This window comes from Neovison vison, chromosome 1, assembly GCF_020171115.1.
Source record: "Neovison vison isolate M4711 chromosome 1, ASM_NN_V1, whole genome shotgun sequence".
Lineage (NCBI taxonomy): Eukaryota > Metazoa > Chordata > Mammalia > Carnivora > Mustelidae > Neogale > Neogale vison.
In genome coordinates this window covers 85,421,427-85,439,977 of record NC_058091.1, presented here as the reverse complement: position 1 = coordinate 85,439,977, position 18,551 = coordinate 85,421,427, and the positions used below count along the sequence as shown (strand labels likewise).

Sequence of the window (18,551 nt, the reverse complement as noted above, 5' to 3'; positions counted from 1 at the left end):
ACACCAGTTAGAATGGCCAAAATTAGCAAGACAGGAAACAACATGTGTTGGAGGGGATGTGGAGAAAGGGGAACCCTCTTCCACTGTTGATGGGAATGCAAGTTGGTGCAGCCTCTTTGGAGAACAGTGTGGAGATTCCTCAAGAAATTAAAAATAGAACTTCCCTATGACCCTGCAATTGCACTCCTGGATATTTACCCCAAGATACAGATGTCGTGAAAAGAAGAACCATCTGTACCCCAATGTTTATAGCAACAATGGCCACGGTCGCCAAACTGTGGAAGGAACCAAGATGTCCTTCAATGGACGAATGGATAAGGAAGATGTGGTCCATATACACTATGGAGTGTTATGCCTCCATCAGAAAGGATGAATACCCAACTTTTGTAGCAACATGGACGGGACTGGAAGAGATTATGCTGAGTGAAATCAGTCAAGCAGAGAGAGTCAATTATCATATGGTTTCACTTATTTGTGGAGCATAACAAATATTGTTTATATATACCACATTCTCTTTATTCACCCATGAGCACTTAGTTTGTTTCCCTATCTTGGCTATTGTAAATAATGCTTTAATGAACATGGAAGTGCAGATATCTTCTTAAATTAGTGTTTCGATAAATACCCAGAAATGGAATTGCTGGAGGATATGGTAGTTCTATTTTTAATCTGAGGAAGCTCCATACTGTTTTCCACAGTGGCTGCACCAATTTACACTCCCACCAACAGTGCACAAGGGTTCTCTTTTCTCCACATCCTTGCCAATATTTGTTATTTCTTACCTTACACTTTCAAAATACCTTTATTGTCTATTCTCCAGATAATTACAAGATTATTGTATCATAGACACATTCTTGTCTGATAAGAATGCCTAATTGTTATGGGGCATTCAATTGCCTTTCTACCTTTAACTTAGCACATATAAAAGATGTATTAAGACAATGATGAGTCCTGCTTTAAGATTTTCCATGTACCTTCAGATAAAGCATGTATGTACAAATATATACACCAGTGAATACAAACCAGAACACTAATACATGGTAGAAAGGAATTTAAAGCAAATAATATTACTTAGATTAGATAATAGAAAAGGCAATTCTTCAAATTCTGGCCTGCTAACAGAAAATACTGAGAGAAGTGGAGAAAATTATTTGATGCAAGAATTAGGGACTTCCAGTTTCCCATTTATGCTTGCCAATCATTACCTTACCTATCAACCTCCATCAGAAGGAAAAAAAGCAAAATTAAAAGAATGACATTGTGTAGATTTGTAATACCATTAAAACTTCTTTGAATATAATTCATTTTTCTAGCTTTATTTAGCTAAACTGAAGAGATTGGAGACCTTATAAACAAGAGATTCTTTAAAAAAATTTTTTAAATTTTTTCAGTGTTCCAAGATTCATTGTTTATGCTTCACACTCACTGCTCCATGCAATATGTGCCCTCCTTAACACCCACCACCAGGCTCACCCTTCCCCCCACTCCCCTCCCCTCCAAAACCCTCAGTTTGTTTCTCAGAGTCCACAGTCTCTCGTGGTTTGTCTTCCTCTCTGATTTCCCCCAATTCACTTTTCCTTCCCTTCTCCTAATGTCCTCCATGTTATTCCTTATGCTCCAGAAGTAAGTGAAACTATATAATTGACCTTCTCTGCTTGACTTATTTCATTCAGCATAATCTCCTCCAGTCCCGTCCATGCTGATACAAAAGTTGGGTATTCATCCTTTCTGATGGAGGTGTAATATCCCATTGTATATATGAACCATATCTTCCTTATCCATTCGTCTGTTGAAGGGCATCTTGGCTCTTTCCACAGTTTGACAATTGTGGCCATTGCTGCTGTGAACACTGGGGTACATATGGCCCTTCTTTCCACTACATCTGTATCTTTGGGGTAATACCTAGTAGTGCAATTGCAGGGTCATAGGGTAGCTCTATTTTTAATTTAAGGAATCTCCACACCATTTTCCAAAGTGACTGCACCAACTTGGATTCCCAAAAACATCTTCTTATCAGCATGGAAGAAATGTTGAAGTTTCAACTCCTGCTTGAAGTAAGGGCAAGTGGCTACACATAAGGTAGTCATCATTATATGATTATCATTCATTTCCCTAGATTTTTCCACAATCAGCTGAGGTAGGTGGCCAGTGAAATTGTACACAGAATGCAGAAAATTCTAAATAAGTTCAAGCAAAAGAAAAACCCAGATTTAAGTAGGTTAGGATCAGGGAACAAATTAGAATGTAAATATGCAGACCACAGGTTCCTATTCAGGCACTAAAGCTGACGTAAGCTTGAATCATAGCTTCCTGATTGATGGCCAAAGTGTAAAGGGAAACACATTCAGTTACATAATCTACTTGTCTGTATGGAAGACATATTCAGTTATTCAAGGGTAGCTAAGCATTTCATGACACTTGGCTCTAAAAGAAAATTCTCTCATGGGATTTTCCATGGGAAACATAAAATGACCAAATGCACAGTAGCTCTACAGTAAATGCACTAGTGGGCTCTGTGGAGCAGTCTCTTCTAGAATCCCTTAATGTATGCCAAAGACACAATATTCAAAAGACAAGTCAGTAAACTACTCCTGGAAGAGGCTAAGAAAGTGCTGTGTGTGTATGAGCTCAGGATAATATGATCAGGTATATAGTTTTCTGAGGCACCAGGTAATATTCTGTGGTTGAGTAACGGCAAATTCATACAGTTTAGAATTCAGTAATCCAATTAGCAGATGGTAGGTGGTTGACAGTCTTTTGTGAAGAATGAGTCATCCCGTAGAGATTCTCACCTAGATAGGAAAATTTCTCTCTACATGGTGGTGAACAGAGGGAGAACCTGGAGGGAATCCAGAATTTTCCTTTAAAAACAACTCTTCAGGGGCGCCTGGGTGGCTCAGTGGGTTAAAACCTTTACCTTCGGCAGGTCATGATCTCAGGGTCCTGGGATTGAGGCCCGCATCGGGCTCTCTGCTCAACAGGGAGCCTGCTTCCTCTTCTCTCTCTGCCTGCTTCTCTGCCTACTTGTGATCTCTGTCTGTCAAATAAATAAATAATATCTTTTTTAAAAAAGGAAAAAAATTAAAACAACTCTTCAAAAATAAGAAAAATTAGGGGCACCTGTGTGGCTTAGTCAGTTAAGTGTCTCACTCTTGATTTCAGGTCAGGCCATAATCTCAGGGTCTTGAGATTGAGCCATTCGTGAGGCTCCTCACTCAGCAGGGAGTCTGCTTGTCCCTATCCCTCTGCTCCTCCTTGCTCTCTCTCTCTCAAAGAAATAAATTTAAAAAAAAAAGAAAATGAGTAAGTGTTCAAGTCCATAAAGTTCTGACAGAGCAGAAGGTCTGCAAACTCACATACAAGTCTCTGTTTTTTGTGTGTTTTGTTTTATTTTTACAAAGTTAACTAGGTAACTAATACATTAACTAACGTGTTAGTTACCAATATATAGAGATCAATAGATTTCAAATCTGACAACCCTGGATGCTGGTCCCACCACTTGGCAACAATCTGCTGGGATGAGTGTAGAGTACTGAGGTGTTTGAATGCCCTGTTGGAAAATGAAGATTTGAACTAAAAAATTTTCAAAGAAGAAATGTCAGTTGTTCACTAAAAAGTTTTCAAAGAAGAAATTATCAGTTGTTCACTTTGGCTATAGAAAAAGTCTGCATAACGCTCCCACGAAATGTATGGCTTTTAGTAAAGTGGCCAGTAAATCTGCCTGAAAGAATTACTTGCAAAACATACTTTTATTTTTTTTTTTAAGATTTTATTTATTTTTTCGACAGAGAAACAGTGAGAGAGGGAATATAAGCAGGGGGAGTGGCAGAGGAAGAAGCAGGCTTCTTACTGAGCAGGGAGCCTGATGCCGGGCTTGACCCAGGACTCTGGGATCCTGACCTGAGCTGAAGGCAGATGCTTAACCACTGAGCTACCCAGGTACCCAAACATACCTTTAAATAAAGAAATGAGGCGCCTGGGTGGCTCAGTGGGTTGGGCCACTGCCTTCGGCTCAGGTCGTGATCTCAGGGTCCTGGGATCGAGTCCCACATCGGGCTCTCTGCTCAGCAGGGAGCCTACTTCCCCTCTCTCTCTCTGCCTGCCTCTCCATCTACTTGTGATTTCTCTCTGTCAAATAAATAAATAAAATCTTTTAAAAAAATAAAGAAATGAATCTGTTATTTAGTTATTGGATTTAAGCCAATTAAACTTGAGAAAGTGATAATTATTTTAATTTTAGAACAGGTGATCTTTATCTACTCTTTCAGCCAATGATAAAACACAGAAACAACTGCACATTAAACTTCATTATAATAAAATACCAGCATTAAAGATTATCGACTTTCTATCTCTAAAGCAAGCTAGCATATGTCAAAATAATCCAAAAGTGGTTTCAAATAATTTAGATACAGATTAAAAACAAAGAGGGCCACAACTTGCTTCTTCTTCTTCTTTTTTTTTTTTTAAAAGATTTTATTTATTTTACTTGACAGATAGAGATCACAAGCAGGCAGAGAGGCAGGCAGAGAGAGAGGGAGGAGGAAGCAGGCTCCCCGCTGAGCAGAGAGCCCGATGCGGGGCTCAATCCCAGGATCCTGGGACCATGACCTGAGCCGAAGGCAGAGGCTCTAACCCACTGAGCCACCCAGGCGCCCCACAACTTGCTTCTTTTATGCTACTTGAAATACATTCTGATCTGTCTGGACACAAATTCTAGTGATTCAGGCTTTCTAGAAATGCAGAAGTCCTGGTTTTCTAAGAACTAGGAATCTATACTGAACTCATGGAATTTAATTGGAAACTAGTTCTTATCCACAGAGTAAAGCCTGAGAAATCACTGGAAGCTGCAAACATTCTTTTATTTGCTTTTTCTAATTATAAATGTATACTGTCAAAATTTAGAAAACAAAGAAGAATTTATTTTTCCCCCAACTTTTTATTTTGAAAAATTTCCAACCAACAAAATACAGATATGCAGGCCAAGGGTGCTCCCAGTTACTAATTCTGAGCCACATTTTACTTGGAGCTCCTTGGCAGTCAAAGTGAAAGGAAAAAAACGCCAGTTATATAATTCACATTGCCTATAAGGAGAAAACATATCAGTTACTCAACGGTAGCCAAGTGTTTCATGACATTTGGTCTGAGAAAAAATTCTCTTGTGTTCATTTAATAAGGACTGTGAAGCAGTATCACACACAACAGCCCTACTGTAAGTGCACTGATAAGTTCTGGAAACCATGGTCCTCTAGAATCCCTCAATGTTAACAGAAGGTGCCTGGTATGGTTCAACCCTGGCCCCAGCAGTTATTGTGTGACCTTGGATAAAGTACTTAAAATTTCTATGCCTGATTTAACCACATACCTCAAAGAGTTGTTATGAGGCTTAGATGAGTTACTGCCTATTATGTACCTAAAACAGGACCTGGCACATAGTAAGCATCATCATTATTACAGTAAATGTTAAAATGAAGGTGTGCACATGATATAATACTACAGAGCAAAGGTACTTAAACTAAGGAAAGGAGGATGCCTGAGCTGGGTCCAAATCTTAAGTCTATTACTTAACTGTTGTCAGTATGACCTTGACCAGATTACTTCAATTCTGTGTTCTCACCTACTAAAACAGAGATAAAATGTCAGCTGTTGATACAATAAGCTGATGTCTTCAAAATTAAATGAGACAATATCTGAGAATTAGATGAGCAAATGGAATGGAGTGTGGTATGTATAACAAATAGATGTTTCCTCTTGGAGCTGGTGGAATAAATAAATTTCTCTTGCATGCAACTGGTACATATGCCCATTTTCCCCAGTTCAACAGTTTAGAAGTAGATCTACATAAATAATCTTCCAGATCACAACGAAACTACCTAGAAGGAATGTTAAATGATTGGCACTTAGTATAACTCTCATTTTTTAAATTATCAGGGGATATGTCATTGGTACAGTTATGTCCATTTTTGAAGCACATTATGCCTACCTGAGAGAGTAGGTAAATATCTTGGTTTCCATTAAACAAAAGTGATTGCTCCCGTGTCTGTATCACTTTATACATCCCTTATTTCACTTCATACAAATTTCTACTATAGCATGTAGTATACTGTGTTACAGTTAATAGTTCATTCAATCTGTACTTTGCTTTGCTTAAAAAAGAACTATGGCAATGAGTTACATGCTTATGTGTTTATCTCCCTTCCTAAATTGTAAGCTTCTCAGATAAATGTGTCAGATCCACAGTATGTGGACAGAAGCTGGCATATAATATACTAACTCTCAATATTTGGTGAAATAACCTGAGTAGGATTTGAAGTGTGCTGTTATAGGCAAATGAGCCTAATAGAAAGTTGGGATTACCTAGGAATTTATGTGCAAATCATAGACTCAGCCTGATCTCTCCTTGGGTACATGAGAAATACCAAAGCCTGGAAGACTTAAAGTGATTTTCCCAAAGTTACCTAGCTAGTTAACTGCCAGAACCAAGACTAGAGTTTCAAACTTCCATCAACCATACCAGAATCCAATCCACTATATTGACCTGCCTTTCAGACCCCACTAATTTGATGTCTATATCCACTACCTCACTTAAACCATTATTATTATTATTTTTAAATTTTATTTATTTTTCAGAGAGAGAGGAGCGAGAGCCGGCATAGGCAGACAGAGTGGCAGGCAGAGGCAGAGGGAGAAGCAGGCTCCCCGCTAAGCAAGGAGTACCATGTGGGACTCGATCCCAGGAGGCTGGGATCATGACCTGAGCTGAAGGCAGCTGCTCAACCAACTGAGCCACTCAGGCGTCCCTTAAACCATTATTATTGATCACCAATCACTTTTGTGTTCTTAAATCCAGGCATTGCTTTTCAGCCCTCGATATACTTGACCTACTTACGATCTCTGACTCTGCTGAACCCCGTCTCCATCTTAGAATTCTTTCCAACCTTGGCTTTTGGGCATTACGGCCTTGAGGTATTATGCAAGTTCCTCAGACTTTTTTGTGGGCTTCTGTTCATCTGCCACTGCCTTTTAGAGCTAGGGCTTCCTGGGACTCTATCCTTGGTCTTCTTTATTATTTCTTCTATATTTTCTCCCTGATTGAACTCATCCATACCTAGTACTTAAATTACTAATTAAAAGCTAATGTCCTCTTGGGGCGCCTGGGTGGCTCAGTGGGTTAAGCCGCTGCCTTCGGCTCAGGTCATGATCCCAGGGTCCTGGAATCGAGCCCCACATCGGGCTCTCTGCTCAGCAGTGAGCCTGCTTCCCTCTCTCTCTCTCTGCCTGCCTCTCTGTCTACTTGTAATCTCTGTCTGTCAAATAAACAAATAAAATCTTAAAAGAAAAAAAAGCTAATGTCCTCTAAATCTATTTTATTTTGACTCAACTTCTCTTCTCATTCATAGATCTGTGTAATTCAACTGTTTATTGGATATTTCCCTCTGGATGTGGAGGTTCCCTCCACCAAGTCACAGTCACAATGCTCAGTCTTTGAGAGAGCCTGAGAACCTACCTGCATGCTTCTCTTTCAAATAAAGGAGAATGTGGCAAAAGACCAGCTATCATCTTTACTATTGACTGTATCAGTTTCCTATTGCTATTGTAACAAATATCACAAACTTAGTAAACAACACAAATTTATTACCTCACAGTCCTGGAGACTAGAAATCCTAAAATCAAGATATTGGCAGAGCTGTATTATCTCTGGAGGCTTTAAGGAAGACTCCATTTCCTTGCCTTTTCCAGCTTCCAGGAGTCTGCATTCCTCCGTTCCATTTTCAGGGCCAGCAGTGCAGATTCTTCAAATCTCTCTTTTTCTCTCACTTTTGTTTTCTGTGATTCAGACCTTACTACTTCCAAGTCCAGCCAAATAATCTAAAATAATCTCTTCATTTTAAGATCCTTAACTTAATCCCATCTGCAAAGTCCCTTTTGTCATGTAAGAGAGGGAATGCATTCATGAGATTCTGTAGATTAGGCCATGGACATCCTTGGGGAACCATTATTCTGTGTGGATGTTACCTGTGGGCAGAGAGCTTTCTAATATCAAATTATGAAATTAAATTAGTTTACTAACTTTGTGGTCCTAGACCAGGCACCCTGTTTCTGGAGAAGGAGAGAGTACCACCAAGGCAACTTCTTGAAGGCAATTTTCTTTTAAGAGAAAAGAATGGGGGGCGCCTGGGTGGCTCAGTGGGTTAAGCCACTGCCTTCGGCTCAGGTCATGGTCTCAGGGTCCTGGGATCGAGTCCCACATCGGGCTCTCTGCTCAGCGGAGAGCCTGCTTCTTCTCTCTCTCTGCCTGCCTCTCTGCCTACTTGTGATCTCTGTCAAATAAATAAATAAAATCTTTAAAAAAAAAAGAGAGAGAGAGAGAAAAGAATGGGGTGGGCTATATATGTCCAGTTTCTCCTTTTAAATTCACCAATCAGGAAGTCACTGCTTCAGGGAGTAGTGAGCTGGGGCAGGTGCAGTGAGAGGCCAGGAATATTATATTAATGGCTATCACTCCAAATGGAAAGAAACATCATGAGCAGAGTCCAAATGGACTCCAGATTCCATTTGGAGTGACAGCCATTAATATAATACTCCTGGCCTCTCCCAGCAATTTTCCCAGTGGAGATTGTTTCCCCAATAAGCAGATTTTTTTTAAAAAAAGATTTTATTTATTTGACAGACAGAGATCACAAGCAGGCAGAGAGGCAGGAGGAAGCAGGCTCCCCGCTGAGCAGAGAGCCCGATGCGGGCCTCGATCCCAGGACCCTGAGATCATGACCTGAGCTGAAGGCAGTGGCTTAACCCACTGAGCCACCCAGGCACCCCCAATAAGCAGATTTATATTTGAACTCATCACCATCTCATTCCACAAATGTGATCATCCTCCAAGACTCCCACCACCACTATCTTGTAATTTAGTACAGAAACTGGTGGATAACCCAGACTCATCTTTCTTCCCATCTTGCTAAATGGTTCCACCATCTATTTCAGCATCCATACTAGAAACTTGTCCTTCTCACTTATCCCCCTCTCAGTTCTGTCAATTCTACCACCTTAACAGCGCTCATATTTATTCTTTCTCCTACATTTCCATTGCCAATACCTTTGTTAAGGCTCTTATCACTTCTTAACTGGAGTATAGCAATCACCTCAATACTGGTCTCCTGGTCTCAAGTCTTATTCTTCCTGTTCATTTTCACTTCCATACCTTGCTCATGAAACATCCTTCACCTAGACTTATGTCCTTTTTAGATAGTCTCAACACCCCCCCCACCCTGGTACCCCAGTCTGTACAACATCAAGCAAAATTGCCTATCCAGCATCAGCCAGGATCAGACTTGAACCTAGGTTTCTCTGACTCCAAAGTCCCTGCTTTCTTCTGCTCTTGCTTGGCCGCCTTCTCCTATAATAAAAGTATTTTAAAGTCTAATGGGCTTTATACCCTACAAAGTAAGTTTGTATACATTATTTCCTCTTAGCCTCACGATTCTGCCGGCAGGCAGGATGGGTACTGTTAGCCCCATTTATAAAATAAGTTAATGGGAATTCAAGGATCGGTCCATCACACCCTGCTGCTCGGTTAACGAAGGTCACTCAGCAGTCTTCCACGTCAACCGCGCCCTCAGCCCCTTCTGGTTCCACTCCCTGCACAACCTTCCCGCACTTCGCAGAAATACCGACACGATCCGCGCGGGTCTGGAAGAGGCCACTGCTCTCGCAACCACAGGAGCGCGGGCAACTCGTGGCGGGGACCTTCCCATCTGCAGTGACGCGATCGGTGACGCCATACATTGACGTATGGTGACGTGACTCATCCGGAGCCAGGTGCCGGCAGGGCAGCCACACCCTGGAGCCCTCAGCTAAGGAGGGCGACGGGTCGGGCGGGTAGGGAAACGCCGCAAAACCCGCCAGGGGGCACCTCCGACCCTAAAGCCTCAGATCCCGCCTCCCCGCCGCCGACCGGTTGCTAAGTGACGCCAGCGCGCAGAGGCGCGTGCGCGGCCACGGCGGTGTGCGTGAGGGCGGACGCGCGCCGCGGCGGCGGCGGCGGCGGCGAGGACGGCGGCGACGGCGGCGGCCGAGGGGGCGGTGGCTACGAGGGGCGTGCGGAGCAGGCGGAAGAGGCGTCCTTCCGGGCGGCTAGGTCGCAGAGGATCATCGTCGGGGTGAGTAGCCGGGGCCTTGGAGGGGAGGTGGGGCCTGGCCGCACCTGCTGCGCGGGCCCGGGGCGCGGGAACGCGCGCCCCCACTGTACCCGCGCGCGCCACTCCACGCCCCTGTGCCGCTTTTTCCGGGGGCGGGGAAGGAGCGGGGACGGGGGCTGGCTAGGGTCAGTTTCTGGGCGCGGGCGGTCCGGGAGCGGCAGCGAGGGACGGGTGAAGACAGTATAGTCCCGGAAGGTGTAGTGGGAAGTAGGTGTCTGGGTGGCTTTGCCAGGCTCCCAAACAGAGGAGTCGGAATCTGGAGAAGCCCAGGTTCCCAGAGCAGTCTTGAAGCCAGCCTGAGACAGGGTTGACCCAGCGACCGAGAGGAGGCGGAACTGGGACGCGGGGTTGGGGTTCGGAAAGTTTGGCATGCTGGGGCCTTCCTCGCCCCTGCCCTGGCTGGGCTCCGAGGAGAAGCCGGTTGTTATGGAGAGAGTTGTGAATCAGTGCCGGCATGCGGCGTCAGACACACCCACGACCCGGGGAAGGCGATCTGTCAGTACTGATAGGGGGCGGCCAACCTGTTGCCTCGAGTTTCCAACTTCGCATGTCTGTGCACGTGCCTAATGCACGCATACAACTTTGCCCTAGGCATTCTGTCACATTGTTGCTAAGGATTTTGAGGCCGGGGGCAGATATCCATCCTAAGTTCTCACTTCCTCGCAGACTCAAATCAGCTGTTTCATTTCTCAGACCCCTGTTAGTTTTTTGTCATCATGAAGGCCAAGGAAGCAGGGAGGCACTGTTTTTTGTCTTCCTTAAAAGTAGTACAGACTTGCTAGTTACTAGGTAGAAAATACAGATTCTGTTTAAGGTGCGGGATAGAAAATGGTGGTGGTAGGGCAAGCCTGAGGGTAAGGTGCAGCAAATCAACGGGGACCAGTACACTCTGTGCAGTGGATCCCCTTGTGAGTCAGTGTGTGGCGGCTGTAGTTACTATCCTTGGGAAAAAGAGCATTGGAGGTACGAAGAAGTTATTATTTCCCGACTTTTGATTAAGGCAATGCCTAGAACTGGTACAGAGACTATCGTGAAATTTAATCGTGATCTGTGCAAGAAAATTGAAGAAATTAACTTGTGAGTTTTGGTTCAGCTCTAAAATTTTGTGGTTCAGTTTCCTAACAGAGGATCTGTAAAGTGTGCTGCCTGAGGTGCTTACATGTTGGAACCAATAATCTTGCTCTGTGGCACATAGAGTACTGGAAATTTAGTGTCTCTTGTTCTCTGGACAGTACCCATTTTTAGGACAGGTATTATGTCATTTTTATTCATGGCTATCTCTTAAGCATCTACAGAAGTTTGCCGCAGAGTAGGCACACAATAGGTATTTTTTAATATATTGCACTGTGAGTGTTTATTAATGTACAGCAAACATTTAATTTAGTTCACCAAGTAGCTAATACATGTGCCCCCCCTACCCTATACCATGTAACATGTGGGAGGAGGGTTGTAGATACAAATGATGTAGACGACCTGTTTTTTATTTTGTTTTGTTTTGTTTTTAAGAGCATATGTATGTCAAATCATGAAACCAAATGAGGCAGTATGTATCCAAGTGCTGTGGGAGGAGCTGTACTTAAGTGCAGGAGAAATTTAGAAAAGTTAAGGCTTGTGGTGGGCTGAGTTAGCGAAATCTTTGAAGAGGTAAGATTTGATCCGGTCTTTGAAAGAGCTATAAAATTTGAATGAGAGAAAAGAAATCACGTGTTGTGTTGAGAAGATCGTGTGAGTGTGTTTGATGGGGTATATATAGAGACAGACAGACCTTCAGGTCCTGTCCAGTGAATGGGGTAGGAGACCTCTGATAGGGAGATACTGGAGAGAGAAGGTTTAGTAGGTTGGGAAGGGAAAGTGTTAAGACGAAGGCAGGCTTATCAGGATCCCACTGATAACGGGGATAAAGCCAGCTTTTTGGATGGCATGGGAGTTGTGTTAAAATAGAGTCTTAGACAAGAATACGTGTTATCCTTACTTAAACTTAGGGAATATTATGGTTGAACCAGGATCAGGTTGTTGTATACTTCTGATTTCAGTTAATAATTTGAATAAATGCCTCGCTAATGTGAATGTATCTTATGTATTTAGCCAGCAGTGCATGTCCCCATTTCTAAAATTTGCCTGATGTGCTTGGGCCTCTCCATTGGAAATCTGAAATGATGTACCCAAAACAATTATCCAGCCACTCTCGGTGACACAGATTTGCTTGGGATTATCTCTTAACAGTGGTCTGTGAGGATTGTAGTTACTGCTGATCCTGTAATATATACAAAGAATGTTTGCTGGGAAAGGAGTCTGTTTGAAGAAGGATGCTCAAAAATATTGACAGAAAGATTTGAGAAAATTAAAAATGTTGCCGTTGAATATTGAATGTTTAGTCTTTATAATATCTTTTGTTGTTATGTGGAAATTCTTTTGAGTGGTGCATAAACCTGAAGTTGAATTGCTAACCTACCCTGTGTAAAGTTGCAACACCAAATGTTGCATTATTTAACAACTCAGCAAATATTTATTGGGTGCTGGCTATGGCTAGTACTGTGGTGGGTGCTGGGAACACAAACAACAAGACACAGTCTACCCTCTGAGATACTAAGTGTTCGTCAGACTAGATTAACCCCTAAATGTGGTGTGTTATAAGAGTTAATCACTTTGGAATAAGTAAAATGCTGAGGCCATTGATGACTTTGGCTGGGGAAAATTTGATAGAATCGGGGAAAGCTTTAAAGAGAAGAGGATAGAACTTATTAGCCCTGCAAGTTAAGTAGAATTTTGCACACGTAAAAGGGAAAACAGGCATTCCAAGCAGAGGGGAGAGCATAAGCAAGGTTGCCAAAGATTAAAAATAATAGGATTTTCAGAAAACCTTGAGTTGTTTCTTGATGAGACAAGAAAGGTATATTTGGAGCCAAATTATGAAGGGGCTTTCCATTCCATTCTAAAAAGCCTAGACTTTCTTCCCTCCAGTGTCACCCCCATGTTGGTGATGGAGGGCCTTAGAAAGTGGACTAATCAGATCACAAAGTTAACTCACAGTTCCTGTGCAGAATTGCGTTAGTGTGGAGAGCCAAGGAGACCAGTTAGAATGTAGATAAAAGGTGCTGGGAGCAGGGGTACCTGGGTGGCTCAGTGGGTTAAACCTCTGCCTTCAGCTCAGGTCATGATCTCAGGGCCCTGGAATGGAGCCCTGCATCTGGCTCTCCGCTCAGCAGGGAGCTTGCTTTATTGCTTTCTCCTCTCCTCTGCCTGCCTCTCCATCTACTTGTGATCTCTATCAAATAAATAAATAAAATCTTAAAAAAAAAAAAAAAGAGGCTGGGAGCATGAAAAGGGAGAGTGGGAATGGGTGGACTGTAGAGGTATTTTAGATGTTAAAATATTTTTTTTTTTAAGATTTTATTTATTTATTTGACAGATCTCAAGTGGGCAGAGAGGCAGGCAGAGAGGGAGAGAGGAGGAAGCAGGCTCGCCACTGAGCAGAGAGCCCGATATGGGGCTTGATTCCAGGACTCTGAGGTCATGACCTGAGCTGAAGGCAGAAGCTTTAATGAACTGAGCCACCCAAGTGCCCCTAGATGTTAAAATGTTTATTTATTTTTTTTAAAGATTTATTTATTTATTTATTTGACAGACAGAGATCATAAGTAGGTGGAGAGGCAGGCAGAGAGAAAGATTGGAGGAAGAAGGCTCCCCGCTGAGCCCCATGCGGGTCTCGATCCCAGGACCCTGAGATCATGACCTGAGCCGAAGACAGAGGCTTAAACCTACTGAGCCACCCAGGCGCACCACATGTTAAAATCTTTAAATGGTATGACCAGCTAGAGGTGAGAGAGTGAGATGTCAAAGGTGTGTATGGCTTGCATAACTGGTGATTTATGAGGACATTAGATTAGAAAACACAGGAGGAAGAACAGATATGCAATGGAGAGAGGAAATGATGGCATGTTAATTAGCAGGTCCCTGTGTAGAGTTTAGAGAGAGCCAGTAGTGACTGGGATTTCTATTCCAGAGTTGATGAGACAGTTTAGGAATAATTGTGACAATCTCCAAGGCTAAGGAAATAGTACTTTTCTAGGAGTGAGTATAGTAGTTAACTGTGGACTTTGGAGTTCAGAAAACCTGAGGTCAGATCTGTTTCACTTATTGGTTGGATTGGGCAACTAGGGGCAAGTTATTTAACATTTCTAAGCCTTAATTTCTTCCAAAAAGTGGGATCAATAATACCTTAAAGAATTATTGTGGAGATTAAATAAGATAATATATGCACAATGATTGGCACAGTACCTACCTTATAAATGCTTAATAAATGATAGCTGTTGGCTATTAGTAGTGGTAGTTATAGTTAGCATTGTAGAGGTAGTAGAAGAAGATACAACTACCTCAAAATTAGAGAATGAGAACTGAAATTACAAGGAGTGGAACTTCTGGACATCAACACTTAGATCAAACTTTGACTGGTCCTCAGACTTCAGGAGAAATACAGGAGGCCTTGATAAAATGCAGATTACTGGACCCCATGCCCATAGTTCCTGATTGAGTAGATCTGAGTGGGGTGGAGAATTTGCATTTTTAACATGTTCGCAGGTGGTCCTGATGCTGGTATTCCCACGACTGCACTTTGAGAACTACTGACTTGAAGACTGGGTGAAAGGAGAGAAACCAGCACTGAGGCTAACAGAGATTGAGGTGAATGGAGAACTAGGAGAGAGTTCAGAGAAGGTTAGGGAGGTAGCAGTCTGAAGACTCTGTAGATCCACCAGTGTTCTTTCCAGTTCCATAGGCCTCATCACATTCTTATTTCTGTCTTCCCCAGAATTTGGCATAATGCTTGGCACATAGTATTGCTTGAATGAACCTTGGAAGCCCCTTAATACTGTCCATATTTATGAGCGCACATACTTCACACACAGATTTCATTCATCCTCTTATATCTATGCTGAGTCATAGAGAAGATACCGTTTCTAATTTTACACACACACATACACACACACACACACACACGAAATAACTACAGAAAATTTCTTTGAAATAACTGATGCATTAGCTAGGTGCTGTGATTTCGTGTTAGATGTCCTAACCCCACCCCTGTCATTTTTAATGTCACAATCTAGTTTGCAAAATACTTGTCAGTAACAAGTGTCAAGATTACAGTCTGTGTCTTTTATGAGGCACTTTGCAGGTTTATACGATAAGCAAATAATATACTCCCTGTACCTTGGAAGTTTACGATAGGTTGGTCAAAAGAAAGAAGCAGGAGGAGATAGGATCACAGAAATGTGGATCAAGAGGAAACTGAATATGAAGACTCCTATCTTGTTTGCTGATATACTTTGGGTCTTATGTGTCTCACATTTTGGCTTATGGAGCAAATGTTAATTCTCGTCCCTGACAGTAAGTTGTAAGAGAGTTCCATGGTATAAGAAAATTAAACACTAGTTGTGTAAATAGTACAAGCAATAGTACAAGCACATAGTAAAGAGATTTCAGGAGGTAAGTTGTAGTTTAATGATGAACTAGTTAGCTATTCACCATGCTTTCTGGGCTCTTGGTCTCTCTCATTTATAATAGTCAACATTTGTTAAGTAATTACCATGAGCCAGAAACTGTGTCAAGTGCTGGCCATGGAGAACTAATTGCTCTGAGCATCTGTCTAACCCTGGCTTTAGTTGTGTAAATGAGTGTGAATCAGTGTGCATACATGTTGTCAGGGGAAGATCTGATACCTGCATTTTATAATGTTAAGAATATATTGATATGAGCAGACCTCAAGGACTTGAAGTTAAATTCATTCATTCAGGTCTGTACCCAGCTCATGCAAGCAGCCATGAAAAAAAATAAATAAAAATTTTTGAAGATTTATTTATTTGAGCAAAAGAGAGCATGAGCAGGAGGGCCAGAAGGAGAGAGAGAGTGAAAAAGAAAGAGAGAAATTCAAGCAGACTACTGAGTATGGAGCCTGGCAATGGGGTCCTATCCCAGGACCCTGAGATCATGACCTGAGCCAAAACCAAGAGTGGGATGTTAACCAACTGTGCTACCCAGGCACCCCAATAAACAAGAAGTTTTAAGCAATCAAAGAATATATACTTGGTAGAGGAGAAAAAATGTATTTACAATACTACATAGAATATGATAAATGCTGTATAAAGATTGGTCACAGAGTAGGTTCTCCAGTGCTTGTTGAGTGCTTGAGTGTTAAGTTTTGATATCAGTTCATGCATGAATATTCCAGAAATTATAATGTCACAAATCCATATTAATTTCTTGGACTGTCTTTTGCATCTTTATAGGATACCAAAAAATATCGGCCAGTCTATGTCCTTGTTTTCTTAGTTTGGGAAGTGTACTTATAATACACGTAAGCAGAAACGTTATTAACAACTAGCTATTGTTTGTCAAGTCACCGTATTATGCTAGGTTCTTACTATATGTAATTTAATCCTTATAATAAATAATAACAGGTTTGTAAGTTGAGTGTTATATCCACTTTACTAATAAAGCAACTGAGACACAGAATGGGGAGAAAAGTTTGCCTGCCATTTGTGGCTAGTGTGATGGGACAAGGCTTCAGCTCCAGGCCTGGACTCCAGAGCCAATGCTCTTCGTGTCACCTACTGGTGTCAGCATGGGGCCCTAGCATGCAAATGTCCAGATGGAGAAATCCCATCTTGTTTCTGCTGATTTGGGGAACTTTATTGGAGGAAGTTAGAATTTTAATAATTGCCTGAGCGATTGAAGACAATTTAATAACATTTTTGGGTTAGAGGGGAAAAGGAGGTAGACATTTAAAAGTCCTAATGACGTCTTTTGTGAAGACATGGTTTTATTTGACCATTTATTTATTTTTTAGCTGACTGACAAGAGATTTTACATAAACATCAGATTTTCTACTTTTCTATATATAGGTGCAAAAGTCTTCAATAGGAGGAACTGTACTTTTCCAAGCTAATGACATTTAAAGTAAATTCAAAACTCCTTTTTTGTCACTTAGTGAAAAATATCTTGCTCGTCATCCTAAACAGTGTATACTTCTCTCCCTTCTCTCTACACCACTTATTCCTTCTACCCACCCATGTGTTCGTTTTTTAATCTATTTATAAGTTAAATAGTTATCTGTATATTTTATTTGATCTTTTTGGGTCCTAGCTTTTAATAGTCCTGAAATTACAACTGTAAGCATCTTTGTAAAGCAGACTGAATTCTGGCTAATTTCCACAATTAATACACAAATGGATAAATATTAAACCCAGTATTATCTATTGCCATGTAAGAAATTACCTCCCCCCAAATTAGCAGCCTAAAACAGCAAACTTTTTTTTTTTTTAAAGAAAGGGAGACAGAGAGAGAGAAGGTGGAGAGGGAAGGGACAGAGGGAGCGAGAGAATCTTAAGCAGGTCTGTACCCAGCTCAAAGCCTGATGGGGAGCTCTATTTCACAACCCTGAGATCATGACCTGAACTGAAATCAAGAGTTGGAGGCCCAACTGACTGAGCCACCCAGGAGCCCCCCAAAATTTCTTATCTAATGATTTCTGTGGGTTGGGAATTTATTTGCAGCTTATTTGGATGGTTTTGGCTCAGAGTCTCTGATGAATTGCCCTCCCCTGTTGACCAGGACTGCTGTAGTCGTCCATAGGCTTGTTGGGCCTGGGGGGTCTGTTTCCAAGATGGCTGCCTCACATGGCTGTTGGCGTAAGCCTTAGATCTTTTATTGGACTGTTTGAGTATCCTCACAACATGTCAGCTGGCTTCACCCAGAGCAATTGATGCAAGAGGAAGGAGGATACCACATGCCTTATATGGCCTGTTTTGAAAACACACACTGCCCCTTCTGCTCTGTTCCATTTTTTACAAACAAGTCATTAAAACCAGCACACACTCAAAGGAAGGCAATTAGGCTCCACTTTTTGGGGGGGGGTCAAAGAATTTGTAGGTTTATTTTAAAACACCATAGATCCTTTGTCATATGAAGCTATTTCCTCAGCTGAAATTGTCTGTTTTTTTTTTTTTTTAAAGATTTTACTTATTTATTTATTTGACAGCAAGAGAGTGTGCAAGAGTGGAGTGAGGGGCAGAAGGAGAGGGAGAAGCAGACTCTCTGCTGAGCAGGTACCCCCCCCCCCCGCTCCAACCCAGTACTCTGATATCATGACCTGAGACAAAGGCAGATGCTTTACTGATTGAGCCACCCAGGTGCCCCTGACTGTCTCTATTGTCACCGTGTAGTAATGTAGTAATTTTTCTGACTTGTGTATTAACAGTATGTTCTGGAAATGTTCTGAAGTCAAGGTAGGGTTTTTTAAAATCTAAAGCCGGTCTTCACAGATTATAGATTTGTTGTGATTTTTTGAAGTTTTGTATGCAG

General features: G+C 41.9%; 1 protein-coding gene across 3 annotated transcripts in view; it reads left to right on the top strand.

Moving 5' to 3' along the window:
- The first annotated feature begins 10,056 nt into the window (after positions 1-10,056).
- BTBD9 (BTB domain containing 9) overlaps positions 10,057-18,551 on the top strand; it is a 416,829-nt gene continuing 408,334 nt past the window's right edge. For 2 of the 3 annotated variants that reach the window (XM_044250380.1, XM_044250396.1), the window contains exon 1: positions 10,057-10,154. The gene's annotated coding sequence lies outside the window, so the exon portion shown is untranslated. Of the gene's footprint in view, positions 10,155-11,136; positions 11,157-18,551 lie in introns of those variants that run through there. The other variant, XM_044250388.1, reaches the window with a different exon arrangement.